The 16,844-nt window shown below is 38.2% G+C and overlaps 1 protein-coding gene across 4 annotated transcripts in view; it reads left to right on the top strand.

The window, feature by feature from the left end:
- Nucleotides 1-1,219: 1,219 nt before the first annotated feature.
- The window catches only part of LOC103038070 (filamin-A-interacting protein 1), a 51,677-nt gene continuing 36,052 nt past the window's right edge, over nt 1,220-16,844 (top strand). For 3 of the 4 annotated variants that reach the window (XM_007255456.4, XM_007255454.4, XM_049484822.1), the window contains exon 1: nt 1,221-1,538. The gene's annotated coding sequence lies outside the window, so the exon portion shown is untranslated. Of the gene's footprint in view, nt 1,539-16,844 lie in introns of all 4 variants that reach the window. The other variant, XM_007255455.4, reaches the window with a different exon arrangement.

Raw genomic sequence — 16,844 nt, 5'->3', positions numbered from 1 at the left:
GGTTTGGAAACGTCTGCCGCAATCTCTTCAGCTGCTAGAGGCGATGAGTGACTGAGAGAGGCTGGCTTAAATATAGCTCGAACTCTGCTCCATACACAGCACTGCAGAGCCTGCAGCGACATGGAAAAGAGCAGTGGTGTGTGGAGTGACCCAAACCAAAGATATTATTCATTCTGTGAAATAATGACTGCAAAGGAAGTTTAAGAACATATCACAAGAACTTTATGTAGGAGAAGTAAAGCAGCAACTTAAAGAACTGCTTTAGTTCTGAGTGAATTCAAGACCTGCCAAGGAAATCCATAGTTCAACCAGCTTCTGTCAGCAGAGAAAATAAAAAAGGGTACAATGTAAAGTTTTTAAATTGTTTTAATATAAAATAACATAAAAACAACACTATAAATTCATGCAAAAACTAAGAGATAAATGTGTTGACAAAACCAAGTAATCCCCAAAAAAGAATAAGAAGCTAAGTGTGAATAAATTGGAAATAAATTGGAGCTGGGGGGAGTAGACTTATTATCTATTTAATACTCTGAATAAATGCATTGAAAAATGTCAGGTTAAGTTAAAGTTAGCTTTTTGAGTGATACACTCTGGTGCCCTCAAGTGGAGTTTCTTTTTAAATCCACATATTGTTGCATTTTGGTGAAGAATACTTTTATTTTTATTGGAAGACATTAACTTAAGTCATTAATAAAACTTTCATTCATATATTTTTGTGCTTTTACATCAATTTATAAAAAAAAATGGGCACAATATAAACAACAACTACCTGACTCACATTGTGTCAAGAAGCTAAAAGCAGAGCAAAAACAGAGATCAACAATAGAAAAAATTAAACTGCACTAAACTAATAGGGAGTGTTTCAAACCAATCTGCTTTTTGAATGTGACATAATACTGGGCAGCCATTCAGACCAGAGATTATTTAAACACATCAGTCAAAAAGGTGTGGTAACCTAAACAGTGAGATGGATGATGGGCATAAAAAAATACTGTGGACCAATGTAAGGAGACCATTGACCTTCACTATGTTAGATTTATGTGAGTGGTGGACCAATAGATACCCACCACACATCCCCACATCCACTCATAATGAGTGAGCAGAACTGAGGAAAACTTCACTTTTTAAACAGGAGTCAGTGATAGAGAATCTGACCACTTCTTTCTCCTCATTGGTCTCTCTCTCTCATTTTCTCGCCCTCCCTCTCTTTCTCTCTCTCTCCACTCCCTCTCTCCTCTCTCCTCCTCCTCTGAGCATGTCAGAGTCTCCCTGCTGGCTCACAGACTTCAGGAGAGGACAAAATACACACTTCACACAATCACGCTGCCGGGACAGGAAGAGCAGGCAGGAGGTGAAGAAAGGGAAGAAGAGAGAGAGAGAGAGAGAGAGAGAGAGCAGGGAGCAGGGAAGGGTCTCCTGGTAATGGTGTCTCTTTCTGGGTGGTCAGTCTAAAGCGAGAAGAAGGAGCGGTCATTTCCAAGGATTCTATTTGTATTGTTGAAGTCCTCACTGCACTCAGGACCTGCTGTGTAGAGGTAGGACCCTGTTCTGTTTCCTCAGCTCCTGTTAGTAATGCTGATTAACAGTCAGTGTATGAATCAGGATACCGTAACACTTTTCATCTGTTCTGCCTAAAACAACTAACTTTATCTGGTAAAAATACGTTTTTATTTATTTATTGTTAGCATATATAAGAGACATTCAAAACAAATCAAATTAATATAATTTAAAATAATTATTCAGAAATACAAAAAAAAAGAATGAAGAGGATTGTTTGATCACTGAATGTATGTTAAAATGAATTGTTTGTGTACACTAAATTATATATAGATTGTAGTTTATTTCAGAACATTAAAAAAACGTTAAAATATAATTAGGTAATTTAAAAGGCCATATACTGTATATTCTATTAAATTGATTAGTTTAATATTTGATATTTGGCTGACATAAATGAATGACCTCTGTTCTGATTGCCCGCTATGTGTGTATGTGCCTCATTCTAAAATCAGTCCAAGCTGAAACACTTTTTATAAACTGCTCTGAACTAAATATTTTTAATATATAAATGTATATATTTTTGACATCACAAAAATAGGCATATTATAGTTATCAAATTATGACTGTACTGCTTTGGAAGTTTATGGTTTATAAAAACAAATACTTGCAGAATACTTAATTGTGTAAAAAAGAGATTGACTCTTTAACCTAACTTTAACTTAATTTTAAAATGTATATAGTTTAAAATTCAATTGAAATGAACTATTGTTTCATTCCTATATGTCTTTTACAATAGGGCTGGGTCATACATGGTTACATCATGATTTAAAGTCATTTTCTTGATACACAGTACTTGTCATTATACATACATGATTAAAGACAATAATAAAATTCTACAGCAGCGGCTTCTTAAAACTACTATTTAAATACTCTCCCATACATAATACAGTGATTTTTATTCAGTATTTACTGCACTTTATCTAATTAAACAGGACTAATTACACTCTTTGTAATAAAACATGCAATTGATCAGTGTTTTAAGTATTGGCAATATCCACATAATGCTTAGAAAAGTACTGTAAAATACTGTGCGTCCTGATAACAGAATGGATCACAATACTATCTAATATTGTCATACTGGGCACCTTTAACTTCCACTCAGAAAAGGTACCATAGAAGATTTGCTTTTAGTTTCTCTAAATGATGTTTAAGAAAGTGTTTATATATGTTACGTATTGATATTTTATATTGAACAACATTTTAAATGCGGACATTTTAAAAGGACCTTCACTAACAGCCAAGAAGCTTTCGTTAGTTTTAAATGTAAGCAAGTTTGTCTACTGGGATCCACAGTTTATACTTTATTTCTTTATGACTGATTCACGTTTATGGGAAGGATAATCGCTTAAATGTGTACCATGTGCACGTTGAGTCATAGGTGTGAGATCCGTTTGAGTTACTTTTAGGGAATTCTGAGTGGAGAGTCATTTAGAGTTCAGGGTTATGGCTTCTGTCATAAAATAGGGGATATAAGGGATTTACTTAAACTTGTACTTAAACTTACTCACTCTTCATGTTTAAGGGTTACACCCAGAGGTGCTTGTAAGAAGTTCCATTTACTCTATTCCACTAGAACCACTTTTAATAGATTTTAGTGTTTCTGAGTGTTTGTCAAGAGATAATTCCTCTGTTTTTACTCCACTATATGGATGAGGACAGGATGCTATGTTCTCATCAGGACAGTTTTATTTATTAGTCATTTACTCATTTATCTCCTAATTCATTTTTTTTGTTGCTTCTGTTGTGTTGTTCCCTGTAGTTCACTCCTCTGAAAATGTAGGTTTAGGACTAAAATGGATCCCTACTCCTTCAGTAGTATTGCACGATATAGACAGAGACATTTTACGAACTTTAAGGCGCACTATCAATAAATGTCTATTTTCTGGTCTATTCTCAGACAAAAGGTGCTCCGGAATATAAGGCAATTTTATACGTTTTAAGTGACACTAGTAAAGAACGAGGGTGTTGCCATGTTTCCTTCCTAAGTAAACAAAACTGTAATTCAAAAAAAACAAATCTTTCAAAATCAAAAGAATGCTAAATGTTAATCTACACAGATTTCTCTCCTGAAAACTGTTAAATTGGGTGAGTAAAGCACTTCTGTTTATTTCAGTAGATTTCCAGTATTTTAGCATGGTAGTATTTTAGTATGGTTAGCAGCGCTTAGCACTAGTAAATGCCACCCGACAGTCTAGGGCGATATCAGGTAGCACCTCTGTCCCACGTAGCTTGTTATAACACTGTAAACACACAGACTATAGCTCGATATACTCACCTCTGAATGGAGAAAGATCTAGAGCTGCTGTTAGTGGCTTATGCTAATACTGCTCCAACCTTGATACTGTAGAATTCGTGCATAAGGCGATTTTAAGAGTTCTTTTTTAGGTCAAAATTATCCATAAAGAGAAGAACAGAGTATTTAAGAACACAATTAAGTTCCTATGCTAAGAGATGTTTTACCACAGTTACCACAGTCGAAGTTACGCAGTTCTACCTTTGGTAAACTGTGATTATTGGATTTAGGCCTTCAGTTTGGGTTTAAATTTTAACATCTGAAAGTACAAAAATGCTATTTGGCATTCTACTAGTATGTTAGTGCTAAGCTAATGTTGTAACAGGCATTACAGTATGACCTGACTCTTTAGAGTTGACTTTTTTAGAGCAGTTTTTGAGTAGCCACAGCCACTACTGTTTTCCATTTCTACCAACTGAATGAAAACTGCTCACATTACAGCTCACATTCACAGTCAGTGACATATTCCCAAGATCATTTTCTAAAGGCCTAAACAATGTAAGAGCTTGGCTGTATCTGCCTTGATACTACAGCAAAAAAAAAAATCCAGAATGAGGTATATAATATACCTTTATTAAGCTTAAAAAAGAAGTATAAGCATGATAGTTAGCAACAAAACTTATAATGATGTTCAGTTTCAAGAAGCCTACAGACATTAGTAAATATATTTAAGTTATTTTCTGGTACTTTTGATATTTGTACTTTCCCTGGGTTTAAGATAACGTGAGATAAAGTGTACTTTCCACTTAGTTATTTTCCTGATTATACTTTATGTATCTAACTTTAATGAAATAGTTTAATGAACTTTAATGAACTACTCCAAAATCCAATTAATTGGATTTAGAAAATGCTTTTTGCAAGCGTCAGTTTCCAGCTAGCACTCTGTTGAGGAAGGTACTCATTAGATTTCTTTTATTGATTACATTTCGCAGCATAGCAGTCTCAGCATAGCCGGGAGAGTTAGGGGAAAGGTTAGCATTCGACCTCATTGCAACACATGGGGGAGAGTGTAAATGATAAAGTGATGCAGTCATAACTCAGCCTTTCAGACACTGCGACTCAACAAGCTCCCTGGACTCGGAAAACTGTCCAAACATTTCAGTTCATGGAGTGAAAGAAGCGTGCTGAGGAACCAGACACATTACTCCTCTCCAGAGAGAGAGAGAGAGAGAGAGAGAGAGAGAGAGACAGAAAGAGCGAGAGAAAGAAAGAGAGAGAGAGATTCAGAAAGTCTTCAGACCTTTTCACTTTCACGTCTTTCCCCATCATTCTCTACCTAATACTCTACCGAAAACAGAATTTTATTGTATTGAAATAGAAAAACTGAACTTTTGCTTGGATATAATTATGGAGACCCTTTGATATGACACTTGGAATTTAGCTCTGGGAACTTCCTATTTCTCTTGATTGTCTTTAAGATGTTTCTGCTCCTTGATTGGGGTCCACCTGTAGTAAATACAGCTGATTGGACGTGATTTGGAAGGACACACCACAAACCCAGCAGCTTGGACCGGGAGACTGGTCAGGGTTAAGGGAAAGCTGAATGGAGCAAAGTACTTGGCTGAAGGTTTACCTTTCAACAAGATAATGACTCTAAACACACAGCCAAGACAACACAGGAGGGGTTTAGGGACAGCTCTATGAATGTCCTTGAGTGGCCCAGCCAGAGCTTTGACTTAAACACAATTGAACATCTCTGGAGAGACCTCAAAATGGATATGGACTGATGCTTCCCATCCAACCTGATGGAGCTTGAGACATTCTATAGGGAATAATGGAAGAACATCCCCAAATCCAGGTGTAGAAAACACTTGTGGCATCTTACACAAGAAGACTGGAGGCTGTAAGTGCAACCAAAAGGTGATTCAGCTTAGTATTTCTAAAGGTATTCAGGGGGATTGTGGGTTAGTATGTGCAGAATGATGAGGACAAACTAGATTTTTTTCTTTATTTTACCTAGGGATGTCAAATTAAGCATGTGCCAAAATTGATAGAGCCTGATGAGCATTAGCAGTTGTATTTAGTGATATTAAAAAATATTCAGTTCAGAAGGTAGATTATCTTTTATTTATGCTGGAGTTTATGCTCTCTCGCGTTTTCTGTTTTCAAGCTGTTAAAGGTGTGGAATATGGAGCTACACTAGTGTTTATTTTCTCCATTAAAACTCTCAGTTAAAACTCAGCATCTCAAGAAAATCACAATATTTTAGTTTAAAAAAGCATCAAAACTACCCTGAGATATTATAATACCGTAGAAAATAGTCTAGTCTGCACACTACACCATGAATACTGTTTCCTTTCCAAAAAAGTAATCATCATTTAATCTATGATTTAGTTACAGAATATTGTTATTATTACAATTATTTTTAAAGAAATTGGCATATACAACTCTAAGTGTTTCTAACACTGATTCTTTTCTGATTCTGATTCTTTTACGATTCTCACCTTTAAATATCTATTATCAAAAGCTTATTATTATTAATTTGATTTTTTTTATCTATTGAGACCACTTATTTTAACACAAGGCTGCAACATAATAAATGTGACAAAACAAAACGGTCTGAAGACTTTCCAAATGCATTAAATAAAAATGTAATAAATAATAAAGATATATTTTCATATATATATGGCATATAAAGAATAGACAACGTGGATTTTGTTACATTGTACATTTATGTACAGCTTATTTTAAAATACAATTTAACATATAGTTTGTGTAGAAAACAGGGAGAATAACATAGAGAATAATGTGTGAGGGATAAACTCTAGATTTCTTTTCATTTAAATGTAGTTAAGATACATACTGCATTTACTCCCCATTTATTACTTTGATAAATATATTAGAAGTCACTTAGGATAAAGCTTCTCAGATTTCTGCAGCATCAGTTCTTTGCTCTTTGTGGGTAAGTTCACACAGAGGCACTCTTCTGTCTGCATATAAAATACTCTTCTCTCTGACAGGCTCATAAATCCATCAAAATATCTTTGCTTTTAAGTGGAGCTTTCTCTGCTTTTCTTCACTGAAAAGGCCTCAGAAGGCGTATTTCATTGTGGGAAAGTTACATAGAAGTTTTGCTCTTTTTTAACTTTGTGTTTTCTCTGTAGTCTCTTAAAAAAAATAACGTGTTCACGTGGTGTATTAGTATAATTACGTCCTTCAATAACCACCCGCTCCTCGTTAGACCACTGATGTGTTGCTTAATGTTTACACAGCCATGCCAAGTTCACTGACCCTGCTGGCACCCCTCTGTCCGGTTTTAAAAAGTGACGGACGTCTTAAACGCCTCTCTTTGCTGGCCGCAGGAATGACTAACAGACTGTTTCTTTTTAAGCCGCAGAGTTGTGGCCGAGGCCTCAGCGATAAGGCATGGGCCATGAGATCAGCGGACTATTTCAGCTCAAACATCTCGGTGAGAGGGAGAAACAGCAGCCTGCGCTGTCGCCACGGCAACAAAACACAGACAGAATAGAGATGGCTTGTGTTTGTTTAGAGTTTTGCTTTCTCTAACTCTGTTCAGAATATCACTGAGGAAGCCAACAGACCACCCGCATATCAAATGATTCTGTCCTAAATATAAAAAGCCATTCTCATTAATATATATATATTTTTTCGATTTTGTGCAACAACATGTTGAGAGTTGTGAACTTTACACACACATGGGGTCCTATCTTACATCTTGTGCAAGGCGCATCTGGATGCTCATTGCTACTTTACACCCCACCAACAGTCTATTTTCACGCATTTCGGTCTTGGCAACGGAAAACACAGGTGACTGATTAAAACCTAGACAACAGTCAGCTATCAGACGATCATTGCTATCTTGGCAAAGCAGGTGCATCACCATTTACAATATTACATCTACAACATCTACAATACTAAATAAAATAACATTGCTGCTTGCTACTCACACACCTTCACAGCATTAACAAGCAGATCAGTTTCCTCTGCTGAGAAGCAAAAAGGCACTGCACCATTAAAATGTAAATCCGCCGAAGTCAGAGCGCACCTGGATCTTAAAGAGAATGGCAAGTGACATGCTGATTAATTTAGAAATTCATATAGAAAATCAGTTTATGCTTTTTACTCGTTTTGAGCCACGCAATGTGTACTTTTCCTGTTGTTACAATAGCAAAGACACACTGACACAACCTATCTCAAGTTGCACTGTGCATGATTGATGGCTCGCCTATAGATCGCAAAAATAGAGCCCATGATTTCGGTAATATATGATAATATGTTTTTTCCTGACAGAGATGGGAACATTTTTATTAAAATTCATGTGTAACAATTAATAAACTACAAAGCTTATATAGAGTTTTGGAACAAAAACTTCAGTTAAATGTTAAAAATACAACACAACAAACCTATAAAGTAATCATCTGCTAGTATTATTTTTGTGTTGTTGTTTGTTTTTTTATTTGTTGTTTATTTTCTGTGTTCAGATGTTCTGATAAAACGTGACGTGACGTTTTTTCACTTCATCCAAATGTACAGTGTTTTTAAAAAGTAACCACCCCTTGTTTTTAAAGTTTTATTGCTGTTGTAAATAAAATCATGATTAATATAATTTAGATAAAATAGGACAAAAACTTGTTTGGCCTCCCTACTTTGTAGTCTTCTTATTGCTTGTTCACTCATTTTGTGAGAACAGTTGTTCTTGCCAGATTGGCCTGTGCCATTTTTTGTAATGAAGGATTTAACTGAACTCCAGGGGAGGTTTAGTGAGTGTTTTTGTATCCCCTTGACTTCCTCTATTATAGTTGTGTGGAGTGTTCTTTGGTCTTATTGGTGTTTTTGTTCCTGGGAATACTGATAAACCAGTGTCTGGTCCAGGACTTTATTAATATACTAGCACCAAATGTAGTATGTACCTTTAATAAATAAGGTCAGTCACTATTTATGCAATCATTAATTTTACATGACATTTTTATTTTATTTATATGTAAAGAAAATGTAAAGAACAACCACCACATTATGTCACACAAATATATAATCAAATAGATATACAAGATTTTTGAAGGACAGTGTTTATATTTTAGTTCCAGTAGATTTCTCAACACTTTTTTTTATAGCTTTTAACTTTTTATTTTATGTTTTAAACATAAACATGTTTTAAATTTTTTAGCCTGACTTTACTGGCTTTTATTGAAACAATTGACCTGCTGCTTTGCAGCTTTGAATACCCCTCAGATGTTTTTGTGTAGAATTTTTCAGATATTTGCTGACATAAGACATTGACCTAAATGTGAGGCGAAAGAATGTGACGAGATAACAGGAGAAATTGGCTCGCTCTTTCTTCCTCTATCTCTCTCTTTTTTTCCCTCGCTCTCCATTTACTTTATGAGGGAAGTGATCTCATCTCCATCCCAGCAGAAAGGCATTTGAGACGAGGTTGTTCGAGCAGTACATCTGGCAAGTGATGTCACTCTTTTGGACACGGCCGCCTCTGCTGAACACGCTCATGAAGATAAAACCTCAAAACTTATCACTCGCTTTCACTCATCTGTCACCGTCATCTCATTAGCCCGTGCTTTAGCATTAGCCAATGCTTCCTCCTCCCCCACGTGATGATGAAACGCAGCGATACAAATTATTATACAATTACTGCATTCTTTAGCCATGTTCCCTTCTCTGACTGTGAGGAATTACAGTGCATGAGAGACGTCTCTCGGGAGGCTTTTTTGGAAGGAGCATTCGTCCGGGCCGGCTTTTATGATCTCTATTTTTATATCCACACTGGAGCTTCAGTTGGTCCAGCTCCCCGTGTAAGGTGACCTGTAATGGGGTCACGTTTGTCGCGAGCAAGGCTCAGATGGACTCCAGAAGAAAGTCACTCTTAGACTACAGTAACTGTTAAATCTGTGGGCTAAAGAGAAGACTGCGGCAGAAATCTGATCTTTACACTGTGTAATGCTAAGCTAGGACCAAGAAGATTGTGGATTTTTTCCTTCCAAACAAATGTAGTCGATCTGCCAAGTTTCATGTTCAGTGTTTGAAGTTTTTACCAGTTTTACCAAGGCTCTCAAGTTTTAAAGTCAGTTCAGAGTGAGATTTTGTCGGGAAGGGCAGGGTTGGTGTTGGTTGGCGCAAAGGAGTGTTGAGGGGGGCGTGGTGGGGGTTATGATTGGTGTTGTGTGTTGTAAGCATTAGTGGCAGATTTTGCCTTGTTTTGATTTTAAAATTAGCAAGGACTCAAGATTAAAGTTGCTACATAAACTCACAGACTCTGGTCCAACTTAGTAATAGTTAAGATTATAAACTGGGGCGCAGAGTGGTCCAGCGGTCTAAAGCGCTGCCACTACGAGCGGGAGGTCGCAGGTTCGAACCCCAGCTCATGCAGCTTTGCCATCAAGCTGACGGCGTTAGGGGGAGCAAAATTGGCCCTGCTCCCTCTGGGTGGGTAGATGGTGCTCTCTCCCCACATCACTCCTATGGTGATGTCTGCAGCATAGGGCGTCTGTGAGATGTACCGGAGCCGAGCCGCTGCGCTTTCCTCCAAGCGCGCTGGCTGCTTGGTAATGCTGCATTGTGGCTGACTTCACATGTATCGGAGGAAGCATGTGCTAGTCTTCACCCTCCTGGTGTGTTGGGGCATTACTAGTGATAGGGGGAGTCCTAATGAGTGGGTTGGATAATTGGCTGTGTAAATTGGGGAGAAAATGGGAAAAATTGAAAAAAAAAGAAAGATTATAAACTGGAGACAGTGCTGATTACCTACACTGTAATTATCTTAACTACATAAGCTCAATGCCCAATGTGTGAGACTTGAGAACCATGGTTTTACACTGAAGCTATGATGCTTGCTGAAAGAAAAGCACAGGCCAGAATGGATTCTGTGCTGGTAAAAGCAATTTTTGCTTCAATTCATAAAATCTCCTCATGATTTGAAGAAAGTGTGTAAAGACTTGTTCTCTTTTTGGGATGAGAGAAATATGCCCTAACAGTTTTTCTGTAATGTGTACAATTTCTGGGATTTCACATCAATTTCTGGGATTTCACATCAGTTTCAAAACAGTTGCCACAAATTCTGTTTTTTTTTTTTTTTTTTTTTTTTACAGCTGAAAGGTTGTCAGTTTAAGCACTGCCTTCTCACCACCATGATTGCATTTCTTTACGCTAAATCAAAAGTCAAAAATCACTTTTTCTTCATGCAATTATTACCGTAATATCTTTGCAATGGCCTGAAATAGAAAAATAAAATATTTCAAAGATAGTAATTGTAATACTGTTTTGATGTTTACTTTTTTACTATTTTAGGACACACAAGTTCATTTGAAAGGAGCTGATTTAGTAATATATTAAGGCTGTTTAATGGCTCTAGTAAATGAGTAAATGTTTTTGTATTAATGTTCAGAAACATAGCTGCATGATTTTACAGATACTTAGACACTCATGTTTTCAGTGTCGTGTTAAAAAAAAAATATGGTCACTCTAAGTTAGCACCATGCTAACCAGTAGCCTGTATCCCTGCAGCTCCCTGTATTAAACAGCTTTAAATGTCTTAATATTAACATTCCACACTTTGCATTTATAGACATCAAACCTCAAAGTGTGGTGTGACATACCCCACTGCTGCTAAAGATACTATGCGCTATGTGACGCTAGCTCAGAACAGATGGTTAGGAAGTAATTAGCTGCATGAATGAGAGTGCTGTATTTATCATCAAGCTCCGCAGACTGCAACCTGGACTCACACGTGACAGTTCAGGATCAGTGCGTCAGCTGCATTGTACACGCTATGTATTAATAGCAGACGAGGTGGAAAACATCCCACTCACACTGTGAAGTCCCGAATACCGAAATGTATCGGGATAAACGTGGGTTGACTGCGTTCAGTGTGTGATGAAGACACACACACTCTTTGACAAAAATAATGCACCATAAAGAAGTTGTTGGAACAGAATAAAACTTTATAACTTTATATGTGTGAATGTAACAGTGATATATATATACAAATACAAGATGACATATGTTTGGGCATGGATGCGTATAGTTTCTCTATAGCATCCAGCGACACATTTGCCCAACGATGTTGAAGCTGGGTCTGTAGATCCTGCACACTCATAGGTTGCTGTTTTGCAGGTAAGCATTATCCTGCTGAAAAATGCCAGTTGGAAGCCTTTGCCATGAGTGGCAACAGATGCTCCTGCAGAATGTCCTCACATAGAGCCTCCTCACATCTTAACACTGCACCTCAAAACCCAGCCATGCAGAGTGCATGAAAGAATATGTAATTCTAGATAGGTTGCATTATTTTTTTGTTGTTGTTATTCTTAGATATTCTATTATCAACTGTAGTAGTAGTATTGTTGAAAAGTGGAAGCGTTTGCCAACTTTTATTCAAACCCAAAGTGTGTGTGCGCATTCACCATGCTCTGGTCAGGGGTCATGGAAGGTCAGTCTGGAGAAACACCCTAGGTGTGTCTGAGCGAGAAGAAAAACTGCTGCCACCTTTTTTTAGGAGGAGGAGTGAAGTTACAGTCCACAATTACTGTCCTGACCTTCTCATGATCCTACGGCCTTATGTAACACTAGTCTCCTCAGGAGTGGGAATCCAATACACTGTGACCAATCCAGCATTTGAGAAACCCAAACAATGTATAAACTAACTAAAACAAGCCCTCACTGCAGTACAGCATAGTTAAGTAAATACTCTTTTTGATGTGCATTAAATTGTTATGGTTTTGCATAATTTGCTGCTTTTGTGTCTTGTGAAACTTGAAGTTGTGTGAATGGCAGCAGTAAATCAGTACACTGCTAAAAGCATTAGTTAGCAGTTTCCTGAGTATCTTTAAGGGGATCTTTAATTTTAAAAAAGTCTGAGGAACACCTTAAACAATCCAAAAAGGTTCATATGAAGCAACTGTTCCTTGAAGCACATTAAGATTTAATTAATATTCCTCAAAGTACCTTAAGGGGTTCCTTCACAGTTTTACATTAAAGGACCTTAAAAAGTTCAAGAATCATACCATACCTTACCGTATTTTCACACTATAAGGCAAAGCTCTAGCTCTTCTGCTGTACAGAGGTGGGTATTATGGAACTGTAGCCTGTGTGTTTACCGTGTTTAAACAATCTATGTGAGACAAACCGCTAGCTAATATTGCCCTGGCTTACCGTAAAACTCAGGGTTCCTCAGTGTAGCGTTGTCGGGTGGTGGCTAATGCTAATGGTCCAGCTCAGCTTTAGTGGTAATCTGTAAATCTAAGCTTACAGTAAATAAATGGAAGCGCTTTACTCACCCAAATAAACTTTTCAGGAGAGAAATCTGTGTAGATTTACATCCAGTGCTCGATTGACTTGTCTGACTGAATGTTTTTTTTAAAGAATTACAGTTTTGTTTACTTAACTTAGCTTAGCGTTACACGACTTGCCACCCTATGCAGGCATGCTGATTTTTGAAGGAAAACTTGGTGACACCCCTCTTCCTACTACTAGTTACTAGTGTTGCATAAAATGCGCCTCATAATCTGGTGCACTTTATGTATGAAAATAGACCAAAAAAATTGCTTTCTAGTGCGAAAAATACAGTACCTTTAACAGTGAGGATGTGCCTAGCTGAAAAGAGAGCTGACATCTAATGCTAACATTTAATGCTAAGGCCTTACCAAAAAAGAGTCCTGAGTGCAGGCCTCATCCTTTAGCTTTTCCCTTATTTAGTCACATTCCTCTTGTCTCTGCATGGCCAAATCCTGTTCTCAGGCATTTTCTTCAAGGACCAGGGAATCATGGCGGTGGTGGTGGTTGGTGGGGTGGGGGGGTTTATGGTTGGACAACTGCCACCACCTGTCACTACCTTGTTTTACTGCAGTTAACTAGATAGCTTTCCGGCTCCGTCCAAAAGGGATGAGATGGCAAGAATGCGTTAGTGTATTTCTTCATTAGGCCCTTAAGCAGAGTCCACTATCTGTGTCTGAGTGTTCTCCCCCTCAGACGTTATATAACATCCATAAACAGGCTTCTAATGGGATTTGGAAAAGAGAATGTGAAGCAGTCGTGAATCTTTCTCAGTGTACGAAACGCTGGCCCTTTCAGCACATATCTGACGTGTGTGGAAGGGCAGCCTGAGAGAGGGTGGCAGGTGGGAACTAACACCCAGGAGAAGACAAAATACTGTGGCCATATGACTGTTTATATCCCACAGCAATTACAGCAGCAATGCCTGGCTGGCAAAAGCCAGTCTTTGTGTCCCCAGTTTAGCTCCACTGCCATGCCAACGAGGCATGTGTATGTTTGTGTGTGGATATATATATGTGTCTGTACACTCAAGGTCTATCAGGATCCTCGTCTATAAATAAATGTTTCTTTGCGTCTGTCTGTGCAGAATGCCTTGCTACAAAAAATACCCTAAGAATGCTGGGAATTCATTATTGCAAGTGCAGTGTGTGTATACCAGGTTCAGCCTCTATAGCAGGGGTGTCAAACTCATTTTGGCCGAGGGCCACATTGGCATATTGGCTGTCCTCCGAGGGCCAGATGTAACTTATAAATGTAATAAAATGTAACCAAATGTAATATATGTAAATGAATGTAATTACTCCTTAATGTTAAATAACTCTCAATATATTATTTATTCAATCAAATATTAAAGTTGCATGGAAAAAATGTTTGCTTGTTGCTCTATTAACATAAATCCTTTTAATTTGTCATGTCATGAAATCCAAAAACTCCATCAATCAAGAACCAAACTATTCAAGTGAATAGAAATGACATCAAGTTATATTAACTTTGAAATTATTAACTGAAATAAGGCTTAATAAATATAAAATCAAATTGTGAGCTGTTAAGAACATAGCATTTCCTCAGATTTAGCAGTTCCTCATCCAACCACTAGTGGGAGCTGCAGCAGCAGCACCACAAGTCCGCAGTCTTTACTGAGTCAGAGCTACAGCCCAGCCACGGGCTACAGGGCTCAGCTCAGCCAGTCTGGAGCGTTTTTACAATTTTTAAGTTCTTCTGTGTATGAAATAAAGATTTTTGTAACCGAATAATACAGCTCTCTACAGTTCATCTTTCAGCCCAATCAGCTAACAGCAGCCGTTTAGAGCATGAGTCACTGCTGGGATTACATTATAAACAGGTCAGTTATCGCGCTGCTAACCTCAGGATGTTTATAACTACGGAGTTTAGTGGACACACCACGGCTGCAAGGTTAGACTGTTGAAGGCTACTGAAGACTATTAAAGGCTATTGGAGGTTATTGAAAGGGTTATTGAGGGCAGAAATCAGTAAAGGCTGGTTAGATAAGTGATTCACGTCCTCGTACTTTGCTGCGGTGAAACTGCGACTAGCGCTGTCACAGTGATGTTTATTAACGTCATTAAAACAGATTTTGTCAGCTATTGTCTTATAAATGTTTACACAGAACTTATATCTCTCCTAAAAAGCGTTTATTTTGGTCAGTAACACTCTTCGTAACACAAAAGGCATACCGGTCTTTCGCCTTGAAGCACAGCCGTCCGTCTGCATCAACTTCTCTTTTTCTGGACATTATGGGATAAACATTTATATGTCTCAATTCCACCCGCGAAGTTACACCTTCCCTCCGGCAGGGTTTCCACATCAATGACTACACTGCCGTGTAGTGGCAGTAAGCCGTAACTTTGCGGGTAATACAATCGACAAGCATTGTGGGAAATGTATTTTTTGGTCAAAGAACGCTTCTGACTTATTTATTATAGACACTAAGATCTTACAAGCTCTCGCGGGCCACATAAAAAGACGTGGCGGGCCACATTTGGCCCGCGGGCCTTGTGTTTGACACATGTGCTCTATAGCAAACCCCAGCCTGCAGAGCAGCTCACAAGTGGTTGTAATAGTGGGTTCCATGCAGCTGTGGAATGAAACTGATACCTTGGCAGGTGTTTCAGTGCAGATAACTGATCAAGTGATAGAATTTTCAGCAAACACAAGTGGAGGCCTTTCTATAAATATCTTAAATAAGTACCTATAAAAAGTACACACTCAAGAAGCGATGGAAGCAACCCAGGTTCCTTTCAGGAGTGGGGTAGCTACAGGAATGTTGTGAGTATTTGAAGCAGGGTAACTTCAGGAGTGGGGTGACTATTCTAAGTGCAGTCATTTCAGGAATGGGGTGACTATTTGAAGTGGGGTACCTACAGGAGTTGGGCTGCTATTCTAAGTAGAGTAATTTCAGGAGTGATGTGTCTCCACAGTCTGAAGTAACTATTAGGATTGGGGTAACTGTCAGAAGTGGTGTAACCATTAAGAGTAGGGTGACCATCAGGAGCGACATAACCGTAAGATAAAAATCAGAAGTAGTGAGGTGACAATTCTAAGTGGGTGTCTGAAGGAGTGGGGTGACTATTGTAAGTGTGGTAACTACAGTAGTGGGGTGACTATTGTAAGTAGGGTGAGTACAGTAGTGGGGTGACTATTGTAAGTGGGGTGAGTACAGTTGTGGGGTGACTATTCTAAGTGGGGTGTCTATAGGAGTGGGGTGACTTATGTAAGTGGGGTGAGAACAGTAGTGGGGTGAGTATTGTAAGTAGGGTGAGTACAGTAGTGGGGTGACTATTCTAAGTGGGCTGTCTATAGGAGTGGGGTGATATTTGTAAGTGGGGTGAGTACAGTAGTGGGGTGATATTTGTAAGTGGGGTGAGTACAGTAGTGGGGTGACTATTGTAAGTGTAGTAACTAGAGATAGACCGATCAGGGTTTTTGGGGCCGATTCCGATCGCCAATCGTCTTTCATCTCGATCGGCCGATCGCCGATACCGATATACAGATCCAGATTCCCCTAATTACATCCACACCTAAGCAAACACTGGTAATTTATGCTGATAGTAAATAAACAGAAGAGTGTTACTGACCAAAATAAGCGCTTTTCAGGAGAGACATAAATTATGTGTAAATATTTATAAGACACCAGAATTTTTATATTTATATGCCAATACCGCAGGAATGCGTCACAACATCAGCCACCTCACAGCCTGTTTTTCGGAGTCAGCTTACTGCCTAAAATAGCTAA

The sequence above is a fragment of the Astyanax mexicanus genome, chromosome 1, assembly GCF_023375975.1.
Source record: "Astyanax mexicanus isolate ESR-SI-001 chromosome 1, AstMex3_surface, whole genome shotgun sequence".
Classification (NCBI taxonomy): domain Eukaryota; kingdom Metazoa; phylum Chordata; class Actinopteri; order Characiformes; family Acestrorhamphidae; genus Astyanax; species Astyanax mexicanus.
This window is presented reverse-complemented; position numbering and strand designations above follow the sequence as displayed.